The sequence below is a fragment of the Ixodes scapularis genome, unplaced genomic scaffold (assembly GCF_016920785.2).
Source record: "Ixodes scapularis isolate PalLabHiFi unplaced genomic scaffold, ASM1692078v2 PGA_scaffold24__2_contigs__length_7659602, whole genome shotgun sequence".
NCBI lineage: Eukaryota > Metazoa > Arthropoda > Arachnida > Ixodida > Ixodidae > Ixodes > Ixodes scapularis.
Window position 1 is genome coordinate 611390 of NW_024609851.1, and position 17944 is coordinate 629333.

At 48.2% G+C, this 17944-nt stretch overlaps 1 pseudogene; it reads left to right on the forward strand.

The window, feature by feature from the left end:
• The first annotated feature begins 11233 nt into the window (after positions 1–11233).
• On the forward strand, positions 11234–17356 carry LOC120841268 (annotated as a pseudogene).
• The last annotated feature ends 588 nt before the right edge of the window (positions 17357–17944 follow it).

Sequence of the window (17944 nt, forward strand, 5' to 3'; positions counted from 1 at the left end):
TGGGCTACAGCGGGGAGCACGGTTACTTGTAGCCGCTTGCAGGAAGTCAGTAGGGACAGTCGAAGTGTCGGGAAATGGGGTGACCAGAGGGGGAGGCGTCCGTGCCCGATAACGGTCAGGTGTCAGCAGCTATCTCGATGACATGAAATCGCCCGTCTCAGCTCGACGTGAAATCTGCGGATCCAATTTTGCACTTAATGCGCCGACTCACGGTATGCCTCTAACGTTTAGAAGGTATCAGAAGATAGTCGACCTGTGGCTGCCTGGATCGCTCAAGAAGTGGGCTACAGCGGGCAGCACGGTTGCTTGTAGGCGCTAGCAAGAAGTCAGTAGGGTCAGTCGAAGTGTCCGGAAATGGGGTGACCAGAGGGGGACGCGTCCGTGCCCGATGACGGTCAGGTGTCAGCAGCTATCTCGATGACATAAAATCGCCCGGCTCAGCTCGACGTGAAATCTGGGGATCCAATGTTGCACTTGATGCGCCGACTCACGGTATGCCTCTAACGTTTAGAAGGAATCAGAAGATAGTCGACCTGTGGCTGCCTGGATCGCTCAAGAAGTGGGCTACAGCGGGCAGCACGGTTACTTGTAGGCGCTAGCAGGAAGTCAGTAGGGACAGTTGAAGTGTCCGGAAGTGGGTGACCAGAAGGGGAGGCGTCCGTGCCCGATGACGGTCAGGTGTCAGCAGCTATCTCGATGACATAAAATCGCCCGGATCAGCTTGACGTGAAATCTGCTGATCCAATGTTGCACTTGATGCGCCGACTCACGGTATGCCTCTAACGTTTAGAAGGAATCAGAAGATAGTCGACCTGTGGCTGCCTGGATCGCTCAAGAAGTGGGCTACAGCGGGCAGCACGGTTACTTGTAGGCGCTAGCAGGAAGTCAGTAGGGACAGTCGAAGTGTCCGGAAGTGGGGTGACCAGAGGGGGAGGCGTCCGTGCCCGATGACGGTCAGGTGTCAGCAGCTATCTCGATGACATAAAATCGCCCGGATCAGCTCGACGTGAAATCTGAGGATCCAATGTTGCACTTGATGCGCCGACTCACGGTATGCCTCTAGCGTTTAGAAGGTATCAGAAGATAGTCGACCTCTGGCTGCCTGGATCTCTCAAGAAGTGGGCTACAGCGGGCAGCACGGTTACTTGTAGGCGCTAGCAGGAAGTCAGTAGGGACAGTCGAAGTGTCCGGAAATGGGGTGACCAGAGGGGGAGGCGTTCGTGCCCGATGACGGTCAGGTGTCAGCAGCTATCTCGATGACATGAAATCGCCCGGCTCAGCTCGACGTGAAATCTGCGGATCAAATGTTGGACTTGATGCGCCGACTCACGGTATGCCTCTGACGTTTAGAAGGTATCAGAAGATAGTCGACCTGTGGCTGCATGGATCGCTCAAGAAGTGGGCTACAGCGGGCAGCACGGTTACTTGTAGGCGCTAGCAGGAAGTTAGTAGGGACTGTCGAAGTGTCCGGAAATGGGGTGACCAGAGGGGGAGGCGTCCGTGCCCGATGATGGTCAGGTGTCAGCAGCTATCTCGATGACATGAAATCGCCCGGCTCAGCTCGACGTGAAATCTGTGGATCCAATGTTGCACTTAATGCGCCGACTCACGGTATGCCTCTAACGTTTAGAAGGTATCAGAAGATAGTCGACCTGTGGCTGCCTGGATCGCTCAAGAAGAGGGCTAAAGCGGGCAACACGGTTACTTGTAGGTGCTAGCCAGAAGTCAGTAGGGTCAGTCCAAGCGTCCGGAAATGGGGTGACCAGAGGGGGAGGCGTCCGTGCCCGATGACGGTCAGGTGTCAGCAGCTATCTCGATGACATGAAATCGCCCGGCTCAGCTCGACGTGAAATCTGCGGATCCAATGTTGGACTTAATGCACCGACTCACGGTATGCCTCTAACGTTTAGAAGGTATCAGAAGATAGTCGACCTGTGGCTGCCTGGATCGCTCAAGAAGTGGGCTACAGCGGGCAGCACGGTTGCTTGTAGGCGCTAGCAAGAAGTCAGTAGGGTCAGTCGAAGTGTCCGGAAATGGGGTGACCAGAGGGGGACGCGTCCGTGCCCGATGACGGTCAGGTGTCAGCAGCTATCTCGATGACATAAAATCGCCCGGCTCAGCTCGACGTGAAATCTGGGGATCCAATGTTGCACTTGATGCGCCGACTCACGGTATGCCTCTAACGTTTAGAAGGAATCAGAAGATAGTCGACCTGTGGCTGCCTGGATCGCTCAAGAAGTGGGCTACAGCGGGCAGCACGGTTACTTGTAGGCGCTAGCAGGAAGTCAGTAGGGACAGTTGAAGTGTCCGGAAGTGGGTGACCAGAAGGGGAGGCGTCCGTGCCCGATGACGGTCAGGTGTCAGCAGCTATCTCGATGACATAAAATCGCCCGGATCAGCTTGACGTGAAATCTGCTGATCCAATGTTGCACTTGATGCGCCGACTCACGGTATGCCTCTAACGTTTAGAAGGAATCAGAAGGTAGTCGACCTGTGGCTGCCTGGATCGCTCAAGAAGTGGGCTACAGCGGGCAGCACGGTTACTTGTAGGCGCTAGCAGGAAGTCAGTAGGGACAGTCGAAGTGTCCGGTAATGGGGTGACCAGGCGGGGAAGCCGTCCGTGCCCGATGACGGTCAGGTGTCAGCAGCTATCTCGATGACATGAAATCGCCCGGCTCAGCTCAACGTGAAATCTGCGGATCCAATGTTGCACTTGATGGGCCGACTCACGGTATGCCTCTAACGTTTAGAAGGTATCAGAAGATAGTCGACCTGTGGCTGCCTGGATCGCTCAAGGAGTGGGCTACAGCGGGGAGCACGGTTACTTGTAGCCGCTAGCAGGACGTCAGTAGGGACAGTCGAAGTGTCCGGAAATGGGGTGACCAGAGGGGAAGGCGTCCGTGCCCGATGACGGTCAGGTGTCAGCAGCAATCTCGATGACATGAAATCGCCCGGCTCAGCTCGACGTGAAATCTGCAGATCCAATGTTGCACTTAATGCGCCGACTCACGGTATGCCTCTAATGTTTAGAAGGTGTCAGAAGATAGTCGACCTGTGGCTGCCTGGATCGCTCAAGAAGTGGGCTACAGCGGGCAGCACGGTTGCTTGTAGGCGCTAGCAAGAAGTCAGTAGGGTCAGTCCAAGTGTCCGGAAATGGGGTGACCAGAGGGGGACGCGTCCGTGCCCGGTGACGGTCAGGTGTCAGCAGCTATCTCGATGACATAAAATCGCCCGGCTCAGCTCGACGCGAAATCTGGGGATCCAATGTTGCTCTTAATGCGCCGACTCACGGAATGCCTCTAACGTTTAGAAGATATCAGAAGATAGTCGACCTGTGGCTGCCTGGATCGCTCAAGAAGTGGGCTACAGCGGGCAGCACGGTTACTTGTAGGCGCTAGCAGGAAGTCAGTAGGGACAGTCGAAGTGTCCGGAAGTGGGGTGACCAGAGGGGGAGGCGTCCGTGCCCGATGACGGTCAGGTGTCAGCAGCTATCTCGATGACATAAAATCGCCCGGATCAGCTCGACGTGAAATCTGAGGATCCAATGTTGCACTTGATGCGCCGACTCACGGTATGCCTCTAACGTTTAGAAGGTATCAGAAGATAGTCGACCTCTGGCTGCCTGGATCTCTCAAGAAGTGGGCTACAGCGGGCAGCACGGTTACTTGTAGGCGCTAGCAGGAAGTCAGTAGGGACAGTCGAAGTGTCCGGAAATGGGGTGACCAGAGGGGGAGGCGTTCGTGCCCGATGACGGTCAGGTGTCAGCAGCTATCTCGATGACATGAAATCGCCCGGCTCAGCTCGACGTGAAATCTGCGGATCAAATGTTGGACATGATGCGCCGACTCACGGTATGCCTCTAACGTTTAGAAGGTATCAGAAGATAGTCGACCTGTGGCTGCCTGGATCGCTCAAGAAGAGGGCTAAAGCGGGCAGCACGGTTACTTGTAGGCGCTAGCAAGAAGTCCGTAGGGTCAGTCCAAGTGTCCGGAAATGGGGTGACCAGAGGGGGAGGCGTCCGTGCCCGATGACGGTCAGGTGTCAGCAGCTATCTCGATGACATGAAATCGCCCGGCTCAGCTCGACGTGAAATCTGCGGATCCAATGTTGGACTTAATGCACCGACTCACGGTATGCCTCTAACGTTTAGAAGGTATCAGAAGATAGTCTACCTATGGCTGCCTGGATCGCTCAAGAAGTGGGCTACAGCGGGCAGCACGGTTACTTGTAGGCGCTAGCAGGAAGTCAGTAGGGACAATCGAAGTGTCCGGAAATGGGGTGACCAGAGGGGGAGGCGTCCGTGCCCGATGACGATCAGGTGTCAGCAGCTATCTCGATGACATGAAGTCGCCCGGCTCAGCTCGACGTGAAATCTGCGGATCTAATGTTGGACTTAATGCGCCGACTCACGGTATGCCTCTAACGTTTAGAAGGTATCAGAAGATAGTCGACCTGGGGCAGCCTGGATCACTCAAGAAGTGGGCTACAGCGGGCAGCACGGTTACTTGTAGGCGCTAGCAGGAAGTCAGTAGGGACAATCGAAGTGTCCGGAAATGGGGTGACCAGAGGGGGAGGCGTTCGTGCCCGATGACCATCAGGTGTCAGCAGCTATCTCGATGACATGAAATCGCCCGGCTCAGCTCGACGTGAAATCTGCGGATCCAATGTTGGACTTAATGCGCCGACTCACGGTATGCCTCTAACGTTTAGAAGGTATCAGAAGATAGTCGACGTGTGGCTGCCTGGATCGCTCAAGAAGTGGGCTACAGCGGGCAGCACGGTTACTTGTAGGCGCTTGCAGGAGGTCAGTAGGGTCAGTCCAAGTGTCCGGAAATGGGGTGACCAGAGGGGGAGGCGTCCGTGCCCGATGACGGTCAGGTGTCAGCAGCTATCTCAATGACATAAAATCGCCCGGCTCAGCTCGACGTGAAATCTGGGGATCCAATGTTGCACTTAATGCGCCGACTCACGGTGTGCCTCTAACGTTTAGAAGGTATCAGAAGATAGTCGACCTGTGGCTGCCTGGATCGCTCAAGAAGTGGGCTACAGCGGGCAGCACGGTTATTTGTAGGCGCTAGCAGGAAGTCAGTAGGGACAGTCGAAGTGTCCGGAAATGGGGTGACCAGAGGGGGAGGCGTCCGTGCCCGATGACGGTCAGGTGTCAGCAGCTATCTCGATGACATAAAATCGCCCGGATCAGCTCGACGCGAAATCTGCGGATCCAATGTTGCACTTGATGCGCCGACTCACGGTATGCCTCTAACGTTTAGAAGGTGTCAGAAGATAGTCGACCTGTGGCTGCCTGGATCGCTCAAGAAGTGGGCTACTGCGGGCAGCACGGTTACTTGTAGGCGCTAGCAGGAAGTCAGTAGGGACTGTCGAAGTGTCCGGAAATGGGGTGACCAGAGGGGGAGGCGTCCGAGCCCGATGGCGGTCAGGTGTCAGCAGCTATCTCGATGACATGAAATCGCCCGGCTCAGCTCGATGTGAAATCTGCGGATCCAATGTTGTACTTAATGCGCCGACACACGGTATGCCTGTAACGTTTAGAAGGTATCAGAAGATAGTCGACCTGTGGCTGCCTGGATCGCTCAAGAAGTGGGCTACAGCGGGCAGCACGGTTACTTGTAGGCGCTAGCAGGAAGTCAGTAGGGACGATCGAAGTGTCCGGAAATGGGGTGACCAGAGGGGGAGGCGTCCGTGCCCGATGACGATCAGGTGTCAGCAGCTATCTCGATGACATGAAGTCGCCCGGCTCAGCTCGACGTGAAATCTGCGGATCTAATGTTGGACTTAATGCGCCGACTCACGGTATGCCTCTAACGTTTAGAAGGTATCAGAAGATAGTCGACCTATGGCTGCCTGGATAGCTCGAGAAGTGGGCTACAGCGGGCAGCACGGTTACTTGTAGGCGCTAGCAGGAAGTCAGTAGGGACAATCGAAGTGTCCGGAAATGGGGTGACCAGAGGGGGAGGCGTTCGTGCCCGATGACGATCAGGTGTCAGCAGCTATCTCGATGACATGAAATCGCCCGGCTCAGCTCGACGTGAAATCTGCGGATCCAATGTTGGACTTAATGCGCCGACTCACGGTATGCCTCTAACGTTTAGAAGGTATCAGAAGATAGTCGACCTGTGGCTGCCTGGATCGCTCAAGAAGTGGGCTACAGCGGGCAGCACGGTTACTTGTAGGCGCTTGCAGGAAGTCAGTAGGGTCAGTCCAAGTGTCCGGAAATGGGGTGACCAGAGGGGGAGGCGTCCGTGCCCGATGACGGTCAGGTGTCAGCAGCTACCTCAATGACATAAAATCGCCCGGCTCAGCTCGACGTGAAATCTGGGGATCCAATGTTGCACTTAATGCGCCGACTCACGGTGTGCCTCTAACGTTTAGAAGGTATCAGAAGATAGTCGACCTGTGGCTGCCTGGATCGCTCAAGAAGTGGGCTACAGCGGGCAGCACGGTTACTTGTAGGCGCTAGCAGGAAGTCAGTAGGGACAGTCGAAGTGTCCGGAAATGGGGTGACCAGAGGGGGAGGCGTCCGTGCCCGATGACGGTCAGGTGTCAGCAGCTATCTCGATGACATAAAATCGCCCGGATCAGCTCGACGCGAAATCTGCGGATCCAATGTTGCACTTGATGCGCCGACTCACGGTATGCCTCTAACGTTTAGAAGGTGTCAGAAGATAGTCGACCTGTGGCTGCCTGGATCGCTCAAGAAGTGGGCTACAGCGGGCAGCACGGTTACTTGCAGGCGCTAGCAGGAAGTCAGTAGGGACTGTCGAAGTGTCCGGAAATGGGGTGACCAGAGGGGGAGGCGTCAGAGCCCGATGGCGGTCATGTTTCAGCAGCTATCTCGATGACATGAAATCGCCCGGCTCAGCTCGACGTGAAATCTGCGGATCCAATGTTGTACTTAATGCGCCGACTCACGGTATGCCTGTAACGTTTAGAAGGTATCAGAAGATAGTCGACCTGTGGCTGCCTGGTTCGCTCAAGAAGTGGGCTACAGCGGGCAGCACGGTTACTTGTAGGCGCTAGCACACTGTTAGAAAAACTCCTGTCAAAGTATGGGACACATACACGCTAACCTTGTTGCCACAGCATGTACTGTATTACCGGACTACAGACATGTTCCATACTTGTTTAGTACGGGAGGTGTTGTTGCTGTACGGGCAGCCACAATAAGTTCCATACGCCATCATCACGGAACAAGTAGTGTATGCTACAAGAAATGTACCATCATGGCACACAGCAGCACATGTTCGGTTGCAAGCCATGCTAGAACATGTACCATTTTTGCGAAGTACATCACATGTTGCAGTGCGTCCAAAATGTCACAGGTTACATTTCTTGAACTTACGGAAAAAGTTCAGTCTTGTTTGTGATTGTACTCGCCCCATTTTATGTTACTACCGCTATTCACGAGTACATCCGGGCTTTGTATGTCACATGCCAAGCTTCTCCTTGAAAAACTTGATATGTGAATGCAAAACAGGGATGTCCTGACAGTTTGCAGGCGCAGCTTGATGCAAGTCTTTGCAACATAAAATTACCTGCAATGCGGAAATGTTCCCCAAACTTGTGTGGAAAATTTGAACTGTCGTATCTAATGCGAGCACTATCCTGAAAACAAAACAATGAATCTGTGGCATATATACTCAATGGAATAGCCAGGAATGCTACGAGAAAGTGCTCGCATGCTACGTGAAGTTTAGAGAACATTTTACATGTAGGAACAGGGATTAAGGCATATAAACATTTGCAAACATCCTTATGAAACTAAGTTCACGCTTAGTCCTTTTGGTTCCAAACCATAGCAACGGACCCATTGCGTAGAAGACTGAACAGTTTGCTGCTTCAAACATACTTACATTTATTTTTCTTTTAAATGACTAGAACACATACACAATACAAAAAACATTTCATGCCGCAAATATATTTGGGGCAGCTCAGCCATAAAAAAAATATCAAAGTGAGCAATCTACTAAAGAAAAATGTCACAAACAATTATGCTGACATGCTACACCTCGAAAAGAACCATCTTGGCCTACACTCTAAGAAAAAGTAAGCACCCCCCGTCGTCGTAATGCGTTTTGACAGCTGTAACGACCCCACAGGCTTACTTAACGACCCACTGGGCTCGAGCCATTGAGCGTTACTACCCTGTTCGCAGGTGACAAGCATGGGGTTGTCACGTTTTATAAACTCTTGAATGGAACATTCAAGTGCATGCAGTCATTCAATAGTAAAAGTCACTTCAAAAATCTCAAAAAGTACTTGAAACTTGTTTTCTTTGTGCCGTTGGTCACCATTTATTCAATTTTGAACCGGCCGAAACAGGTGTGTGTCTCACTTCGCCTAAACTGGCAGAATACAAACAAGTACAGACAACCTTGGTAGGCACCTGCTAAAACCCGAGACAGATAAAAAGTTTCGCGGTTGTCCTTCTTGCTTCCGTCGCGGGTTTTACCGAACGCTTGTTTTGTCGGTGCTTTTACGGTTTAGCCATTTAACCGTGTACGCACTACAACAGAAAACAGCTGGCAGCTGGCGTCGTGCTCAAGGAATTTAACCAAATATCTAGCAAAGCACGGGAAGCTACGCACGGGCGTGAGTTGACTTGAATGTTCGCCGGAACGAGGTAAGGATACCCTTGTCGTCTTTTATTGTGCGGTTCAGTAAAGAACGTCTTCTCATTAAACTTGTGCTCGGTCAGTTCTGCGTGCAGATAAGTTGCTAATGGCCTCCTCAGTTTTGCGGAACTTCCACAGCTGTCATACCCATTATTTTTGCCTTCAAGTGCAGTGAAGTGTGAAACATTGAACACCACGACTGCGGCCGGACAGGACAAACGTACACAAATATCTGGGATCATGTCCGGGTATTTCAGTATTTCTCTCTTTCGGGATATAGGATTCGCCTCCACTGGCTCATTTGGCACATTTCATCGAGCATATTTGATATGTGCTCAGAGTTTTGGGACGGTTGCACGTGAGGCAACATCCCAGCGTGAATGTTCGTTCAACCGGTCGTACGTTCAAGAGGTCGTACGAGAAACTCCCATATGTCTGCCCCGCACATTAATCGAATTTCTCGAGGAGGTTCCATTGAGAAGAGTACCCTATGTCGTGCACCTCGACCGAAGAGGGTGAACCAAATGCTCACGCCATTTGGGTCACCCTTTTTTGACGGCCCGTGTGTCACTGGGGAGCGTTTTAAGCCAGCCCCCCGCCTGCGTTCACGCCGCTTCGCGGCGACAGTGTGCGGCTAATTATTACAAAACTATTAACCCACTTGATCAGCAGATTGTACAGGCACTCTAGGCAAAGGGAGTTTCCCACCGCAGGTTAGCGCAATTATTTATACTGCAGTGCTCGTCTCATTTCAAATGTGGACAGCATACCTCGAAAGGAACCATTTACTTTGCCATGTAACACTAATACAATAAGCATATTTAAAGGCTCTGAATGGGCACTGGCTGTTTAAAATAATACGTCATAACGAAGACACACGTGTCCACCATTGCACAGGTCCAGGTGCTGATGTGAGGCCTCCAGTTCAGGACCACATTTCAAGAGTTGAAGCACCCCTGTTTTGGTCACCTCATAGGCACAGATGTGTTGTCGAAAACAGTTTGTAGCAAGTCTCTCAAGCAGTAGGAAAGCATCATTCTTTGAGACATAAATGTTCCCTACCTGTGCAAACTGGGGGACGTCTCCGGTACCTACCACCAGAATGTCTTCTACCCTGTAGCCTCCGGCGTCTAGAAACACGCTTTTTGCTTCCAAGAGATCCGCTTTGCGCTCCAAGCTTTGGGCAGCAGCTGGCAAGCTAGCTATGTCAACAGCTCGGGCACACAGCATTCTCGGGCATAGAGGAAACTTGAGAGAGTTCATTTCGTAGCTCTGCAGGAGTTGGTGCCGAGTCGCAAGGGTTTTGCAAATGTTGATGAAATTTTTTACTTTTGAAGCCATGGACTTAAGGTACTGGTGCTTCGCCTCGAAACGAAGGCACCAGTACTGGCGCAGTGGTCCAAGGGCCGCAGTCAGTCTTCCATAGTGCACCATGTAGTGCATCTTTGGGACGACTATAGCCAAATCAGTGAACTCTCAATTTGCCCTTTTTTATGTTTGTGTGTCTGCGCACAATTCATGTTCGACGAGGGTGGCATTGATATGTCCGCATAAATGATAAAATCGATTTCTTGGCAATAAAGTGAGAATCACCAGCACTGCGGATCTAGGTAAAAACATTTGGATGTTGCAAAGGCCCTGAACAAGCAAACAATCAGTACAATTATGAAGAAGAAGGGAATCGAGCAGAAGCATGTCTCTGGTGACATGTGCGGAAAACACTTGCGACTCTGGGAGGCTAGCTACCTGGCCGTGTGTTGCGATGGTCCCTTTGTTGTGACTGTGAGGCGCATTCGCGCTGAGCATTCCTATTATTGGATTGCTCGTGAGAAAGCGTGCTGAAGAGCTTGCTGTGATTTTTGGCCTTGGCCTTGTCAATTTCAGGGAGGGCTGACTTGGTCTGTTTAAAATCCGACACAATGTTATCTTAATGCAAATCTACAGAAGAGCTGTTATCGTTAACGAAGGCGTCATCTCCGAGTAGCAGACAAAGTAGTTGCCTTAAATCCTGGCCAGATACGAAGATAGAAACATAATCAGTGAGTACGAAGATGGATCGTTTACACAGCTAAACCAAGTAAAATGTACACTCCTGCATTTAGTTAAGATCCAGTGAAAAGTTACTACATGTTCACTCAGACAATCCCAGCAGCCTCTCATCACACTGTTCTTTCTGAAAGATTTGCAAATAAATCTTCATGAAGTTGCGCTGTAAGAAATTATCCATTTCTGCTCCCCCCCCCCCCCCTTTTTGGATACAGTATACTTTGGATACAAGGGGGGATGTTTTGCGCTAAGTCATGTTAGTCCGTTGTAATGAATTTTGTCTGTATGACCAACTATACTCCATTTCATACTTAAGCTACAATGTCGCCAAGGCTAGTAGCATGAGAGCTTGACTTTGTCTAGAGTATCATTTGCATGTGGTCGTATGCGAATGAGGTACTAGACAAAGCCGTGTGCTTGCACAACTAGCCATGGCAGCATTTTAGCTTAACTATGAAACGGAGTATAGTAGCAGTCATGTTCCACGTCTGTTGAGGTCTTCACTTCAGAACCTTATGTGTTAGCTGCCACTAGCTGTAGCATTTTCTTGAACCATGACAAGTTATCACAATGGCCTTGCTGTACAGCTCAATGGCTGGTTGATTATGGAGGCTGTGAACATGATTACCTTCACAGTAATATACGGTTCAGATTGTTTTTAGGATTCTTACGCTATTTACACATTTAGGTAGAATGACAGAAAAATATTTCAGTGGGAGACATCAATTCCTAATCATTTCGTTTCACGTCTTATAAAAGGCTAGTATAGTCACAACTTGTCTACATATGCCAGTAACTCGGCAGTAATGTAAGTTTCGGCATCAAACAGAGAAATATGATTAATGTTAATGTGCAGCTGAGGAAACTATTATGCAGAACTCCAAACATTGCAAGAAGTCAAAGCTAGATGGTTGAAATAATAGTACTAAAATATATCATTTAGGTAACACATCTTGTATCTCCGAGAGCAAAAAAGCATGAATAGCCTTAATTGTCATGCTATGTTATTGGACAAAATCTTTATGAATGTTTTGTTATGATTTTGACATATTTTAAATAAGTTGAGCAAAGTTCATTATTACAGATTCAGCAGGAGTTCTGACGCCAGACAGCGAGAGATGCCCAGGAGGGTCTCACAGCCTTCCTTGAGAGAAGCACCAAGGCCCTCTATGAGCTTTTCCGTATGAAGTCATCATCAAAACAAAAGGCAAAACAAATATTGGAAGCCGCCGAGAACTGCCCGGAAGAGGGTAAAAGTAAGTAGCTGAAGAAAAAGTGCTATACCTCTGCATTAATTTTGTTTACAGGCAGAAATATTTTCTACCCTTCCTTATTTGCCTATGTGGGTCAACAGAACCAGCTGTTGTGATGCTGCTTACATTATAGCTATGGCTCCATGTTTTCGAATAAATCCGAAAACCTCCGAAAAACACCCACCGGTAAAATTTTGGTCAATTCGGATTTATCCGATAAACTCCAAATGTTTATGTGCCCATGCCACCCCCCCCCCCCCCCCGCAAAAAAATTGTAAAAAAAAAGAAGTGAAAGAAATATATATTTTTTTTTTACAATTTGATCAGCACGGAGTTAATGGTCCTGAGAAACTGGCACCATAATTATCTTCCAAATCTCAGACCGTTGTCAAAAGGGGTCTTGCCGCTTCCGTCGTCGAGGTTGATTCAGGGCAGCAGGTCATCGTACATTCGGGTCACGATAAAACCCAATCTTTTGGTTTCCATTTTGAGCCAAGCGATTTGTGACTTAGAGAAAGCAGAAGGTATGCTTTTCTAACAGTGAAAGCTATGCACCATAGAGATTCTATTAAATAGAGAAACGGAACAGTTGAAACTTTCTACTACCTCCTTAACCACTCCACCTCGCGCGGCCGCGGGCTAGATTGATGGAATAAAATGGGATGACTACGAGCTTCGTAGTGACTGCCCCCGGGAGTTTATTGATTTCCAAGGTATCGACGTTTATCAAAGCAACACTTTTGTAGTGGGACAAAAATAATATTGCCAATGGCGATGGCACGAACGTCAAATTCATCTGAAGCAATTTTATTCGGTACAAGAGCGTTTTATTGTTTATCTGGCATACGTTTACATCCGGTTATTATTTACATGTTTATGCTGAATAGGAAACACTGCGAAATTAACCTCCGAATTTCGGAGAATTGGGAATCAACCAAATATAAACTCCGATAAACTCCCAATCTTCGGCAAAAAATAAACTCCGAAAAACACCCTCCGAATTTGACGAAAAATAAACTCCGAAAACACGGAGCCCTAATTATAGCCCATGGCTCGAGCAGAACTTTTTTCAGCAATGGGGTGTATTTAAGCTCAGCTTGGGACCTATGCATTCTGGAAACAGTGCCATCTTTGTGTCCGCGAAACCAGACAACTGTGCTTGTACAGCCCCCCTGCCCAGTGATTCTTGCATGCAACACCACGCACAAGTGACAGCGACGGATGCTCTATGCAGTTGCGGTGGTGCGGTGCAGTGTATAGTCTAGGCAATGTTACGATTCTGTCTACGGCACGGGTTTCTCCATTGCTGGGCCCCTATGGTGGACAGTGGAAAAGAATGCACAGGCTATGAGGAGAAGGTGGAAATCTGCGGCGTGGATCCGTTCGCTCCACAGCCGCACGTCCAAGAGCTTAGCTATGGCCACTGGGGGAAATTACTGACGTCTCGGATTATCTCCTGAAGACAAATTTTGTCACGCTCAACCGAGTATTTTAAGGGGTCCAGGAGCCGTTGATGAAAGTAGCGAGTGCAGAGAGAGCGATTGTCGTCTCACAGGTGAGGTAGACTTAAGATATTCGTGTAAGTCTGGAGCACGTCTGCACCTTTGCTTGATTCACTTTTAGAAGGCTAATCATTCTCCTTAAGAACTGTACAGCACGCTGTAAAGTGATTCTGTGAATTGTTGGCGCCATGCGAGCAACACGAGGTTGGAGTACGGGCTGTTGCTTGTCACTGGCAAACAACAGCGCCCGAAAGCTTTGAGGTTGCTGCGACTCAAAAGACGAAAACATGCTCAAGAATGGTATAATTTCTTTCAAGGCCGATTTTCCGCCTCCTCCGGTAGGAAGCTTACGTTTGGGTCTTCTCTTGGGAGTCCTTTATAGCGGCTAAACTTGACGAGCACGATAGGCCTAGCCCACTTGGGATGTCGACATGTCAAAAGAAATAATGTCTGCCAAAAACAAGAAGTGCCACAGACGTACTTGAAAACAAGTGCCGCGAGTTCAGTCTACTTCGCCAGATCAAAGAATGATTAAACTTGTAAAAGTAAATATTCGTAGGTCTACCTTACCTGCGAGACGACGATCGCGCTTTCCGCAATTACTGCTTTCATCGACAGTGCCTGAACCCATTAGCCTGTAGTTACCGGTATTTAAGACTTCCTTGCACATAACAAAACTTATTGTTAACATGAAGTACAGTGCCACCCACTTAAGATACGACTAGACTGGAAATGATCAGTTTCTCATTATTATTTGAAGTGGGTTGCACTGAAGTCCTGGATGTCAGTCATTTCCACCCGCGTCTGCCACGTGTTGTCTTGGATGAGGCCATTCGGCGACAGATCGATGGGATCCACGCTGCAGATTTCCATCTTCTCGTAGTGTACATGTTCCTGTTGGCTGTCTGCCATAAGGGCCCAACGGTGGAAAACTACTTTCTGAAGACAACATCATAATGTTGCCGCAAGTATCCACTGCACTGTAACAACACACTGCGTAAAGCGTCCGTCGTTTGTGCATGGTGTTGGCAGAGAAATCGCCGGGCAGTGCGGGTGTGGCGGTGTGGTTGTCTGCTCTCGCGGACACAAAGGCGGCACTGTTCCCAAGACTCGCGTGAATACATTGAAGTGACTGTAGACCAAACTCAATCCGCACGCTACAACATACATACTATAGGTTGACATGCCAAAGCTAAAACGAAATAATGTAGTGAGCACCTGATAAAGGTTCTAGATAGTATATTGTGATTGTATAACCATGGCAACATTTGATTGCAAAACATTATTTTCCAAGATGTTCTTTTTCTTTTTTTTTCTCCAGCTCTCCTTGCCAACGGTGCCTTGATCTTGCTGCCATGCCTGCTGAAGGAAAGAAGCAGCAACCTCGTGAAGAGTCTAGTGTGAATTGCTCGGCATGCCTATTTCAATTAGAATAGATATTTATTACTAGAGAGAAAAGCCCATGGGTATATTAACATCAAATAACTGGGAAAGTGGAAAGTGATAAAACTTGTTTATTAATTTCAAATGATAACAAAAGGGTTCACAGGTATACAATGTACAGAGCACGACATTTTGTGAATGAGTGATGCGCCAGTATTTTCTTTTTTTCTTACAGAACTGGAAAGCTGTAATCAGAGCAATTACTGTGGTGAAAAGTGATAATGAATGCAAAATTTGTCGTCAGCTTAAATGAGAATAAGGTGCATAACAGGGGTGCTGTTGTGCTTGCAGCAATAGATCTTTTCCACATACCGACGGCACCAGGCGGTGGCTGCACGAACTAAAAATCAAGGAAGTGAAGTACCTGCGCTACCAATCTATAATGGGAGCCACGCTACCAGTTTCTTTGCTCTCTGAGCTGCGGCGCATGCCCAACGCAACTTTAAAGGGATACTACAACGAAAGTTCGGCGCTCATTTTTTGGTTTATATCTGTTCAAAAAAGCAGCATCACATCGAACATACCAATATCTTGTTAAAAAAGTCACGAAAAAGAATTTTAAAACGAATTAAACGATTAGCAAAGAGCACCTGGTGGATGTCGCTAACGCCTCGCTTGTAATGCCCGTCTAGGAACCTTGACAGCTGGTGACGGAGGTTGCCTCGTCTCCGGCCACGACGAGAATAGAGGGGCAGGAGGAACTCCCCTCTTCCCGAGAATGCCTTTTGTGTGTCGCAGGAGTCGCTATTGTCCCCCTACAAGATTATAGAAGATTAACCCGTCACTCAAAATTCGTAGAAAAGCAGCCGCTTCGGTGGCTGGAACGACTAGGCCACCCTCTCGACGTCAGCCTCGCCGTAGCTTTGCTCGTCTTGAGACGACCTACGTCACGATTGTGTTGGATGTCACGTGGTCTCCGCTGGGCCTTCTCCGAGCGCTTGCCAGAGCGGGCCGTTTATAACGAAAAATACAGCCACCAGCTCAAAATACAAACGTGCGATTGTCATATACGGATATTGTGGATCATATTCAACCTATTTTTGAACACGACAGGAATATTTCAAATTTCGTTGAAGTATCCCTTTAAAGGGCATCCGTGGCGTCCACCCAAGTGTTGCGTTTATCTTTATGTCCACTTTCTTTTTCTGTGTAGCACAATTATAAATATGCTGCAATTACGTGTTCTACTCGCTGATCCACAGCCTCCTTCTGAATTTTCTCAATTTTTGGTGCAGTCTTTTGCTGCTTGGCATCGGGCGCTCGCACGTGCGCAGAATGCTTCTCGGAAAAGGTCCATTATGTCGCACCAGGCGCATATTTATTTTGGGGAGAAGAAATCCTACTTTCTCATACCAACAAAAAAGCTAATCTCTAACATTGTAAACCCTGATGTTTGGGGAGGATGGGATGAAAAACAAATGCAGAGCTCCTCCCGAGTGTTGTGATGTAAAACACTACAACAATTGAAGAAATAGTACTTTTTCGCATTTATAGGTACACTTAGAAAAAGCCTCCAACCTGAAACAAGTGATATGCTTGAGTGAACTGGGTAGATCAGTTGTATAATTATGGTAGTTAATATTTAAAACGACCTGGGTTTTATTTACTGCGAAATGCGAGCATCCACCCATTCCACAATAAGTGTCTCGCAATTTCGTAACATTTCGAAAATATGCAACGGCAAGTCCTCTGCATATTGAGGACCTCAGAAACACCCATCCCCCAATTTTTCGTGATTATCCTCAAATTTTGAGTGGGCGCTTGCTTGAGACTACGGTAGACATTGCAAATATTTTTTTTCCTTTAGAAAGTTGAGGATCAATCCAGCCAGTTTATGTGGATACATACAACCTTTTGTGCTTAATCATTTACTTCAAAATAAACTGCAGTGTCGGACTGTTTCCAAAACTCTACTCTTGCGAAAAATATGTGACAACATAACAAACTGAACAATTACCAGGTTGTCTGTAAGGACCTTCTGAGGGATTGTTTTAATGTCATTTGTCTTGCCGAAACAGCAAGTTTTGATTTGCATATTTTTCCCAAAATGTCTGGATAAACTTTAAAAGCACGTTAGCCCAACAACATTACCAAATTGAAAGTATAAGTTTTAGTTTTGATAAGAATGAAATGACTCGGGAAAGTTTTTAATTGTGCAGCGATTTGCATGTTGGTATTTTTATCGAAATGGCCTTTGTCCTTGTCACAAAAGCCGGGCACCTAGTACATGAACCCAAGTATTCTGTACACTGGTGAGGACGTGCTCACATCTTCAGTGTATGCGGTCCCAGTCGAAGGTTTGACCATTGATGCTGCAAGCCTTATACAAGCAGTCTCGTTGTTGATGTGCCTGTTCTGGGCTTTTAACATCAAATACTCTGCTGAAATCAAAAATACGCTCACCCTTCTTGTGCATGCCATCGGTGTTTCGCACACAAAAATGGGCACAGTTGCATTGCAAGTCTGGAGCTGCTTGTAATTCAAGACCTGCTTTCGTTAATATATAGTGAAGGCTGTTCATAATGTACCATGTGTGCAGTGCCTTATAAAGACTTGTTTTTCAGTTGAACATCGTTTTAAACCTAAATCACATTACTTGATGCTATTTGTTTTAAAACGAAAGCCGTGCGATTTAAATTTGTACTGTATATTTTGAACATAAACATATTAAAAACCGTGGTGATTTTTATTGGAACAGGCATCATCTTCTCTATTTTTTTTAGAAATTTAGAAAGTTTGCACATACATTTCCACAAGCATTGATTAAGAAGCATGCTTCACGTACTCACTTATGTCTCACTGAGAGGTATGGGATCACAATAAAAAAAAGTTCCTCTCCTTATGTACAGCATAACTGAAAGCCCGGAAATGCCATCTTGTCACCGGGACCCAGGTGCTGTTCCACTATTAATATTGTTTCGATGAAAAGGTGGTTTGTATAGGAATGAAGATTGTTGCAGAAGGCTGGGCTTCTGCTGCGCGAGGTAGTTGTCCTCCACCTCGTCTTCTCCTAAGCAGTATCTTCATCTTGTAATATTACACCCCCTCAAGGAAGCACGTCTCGTCG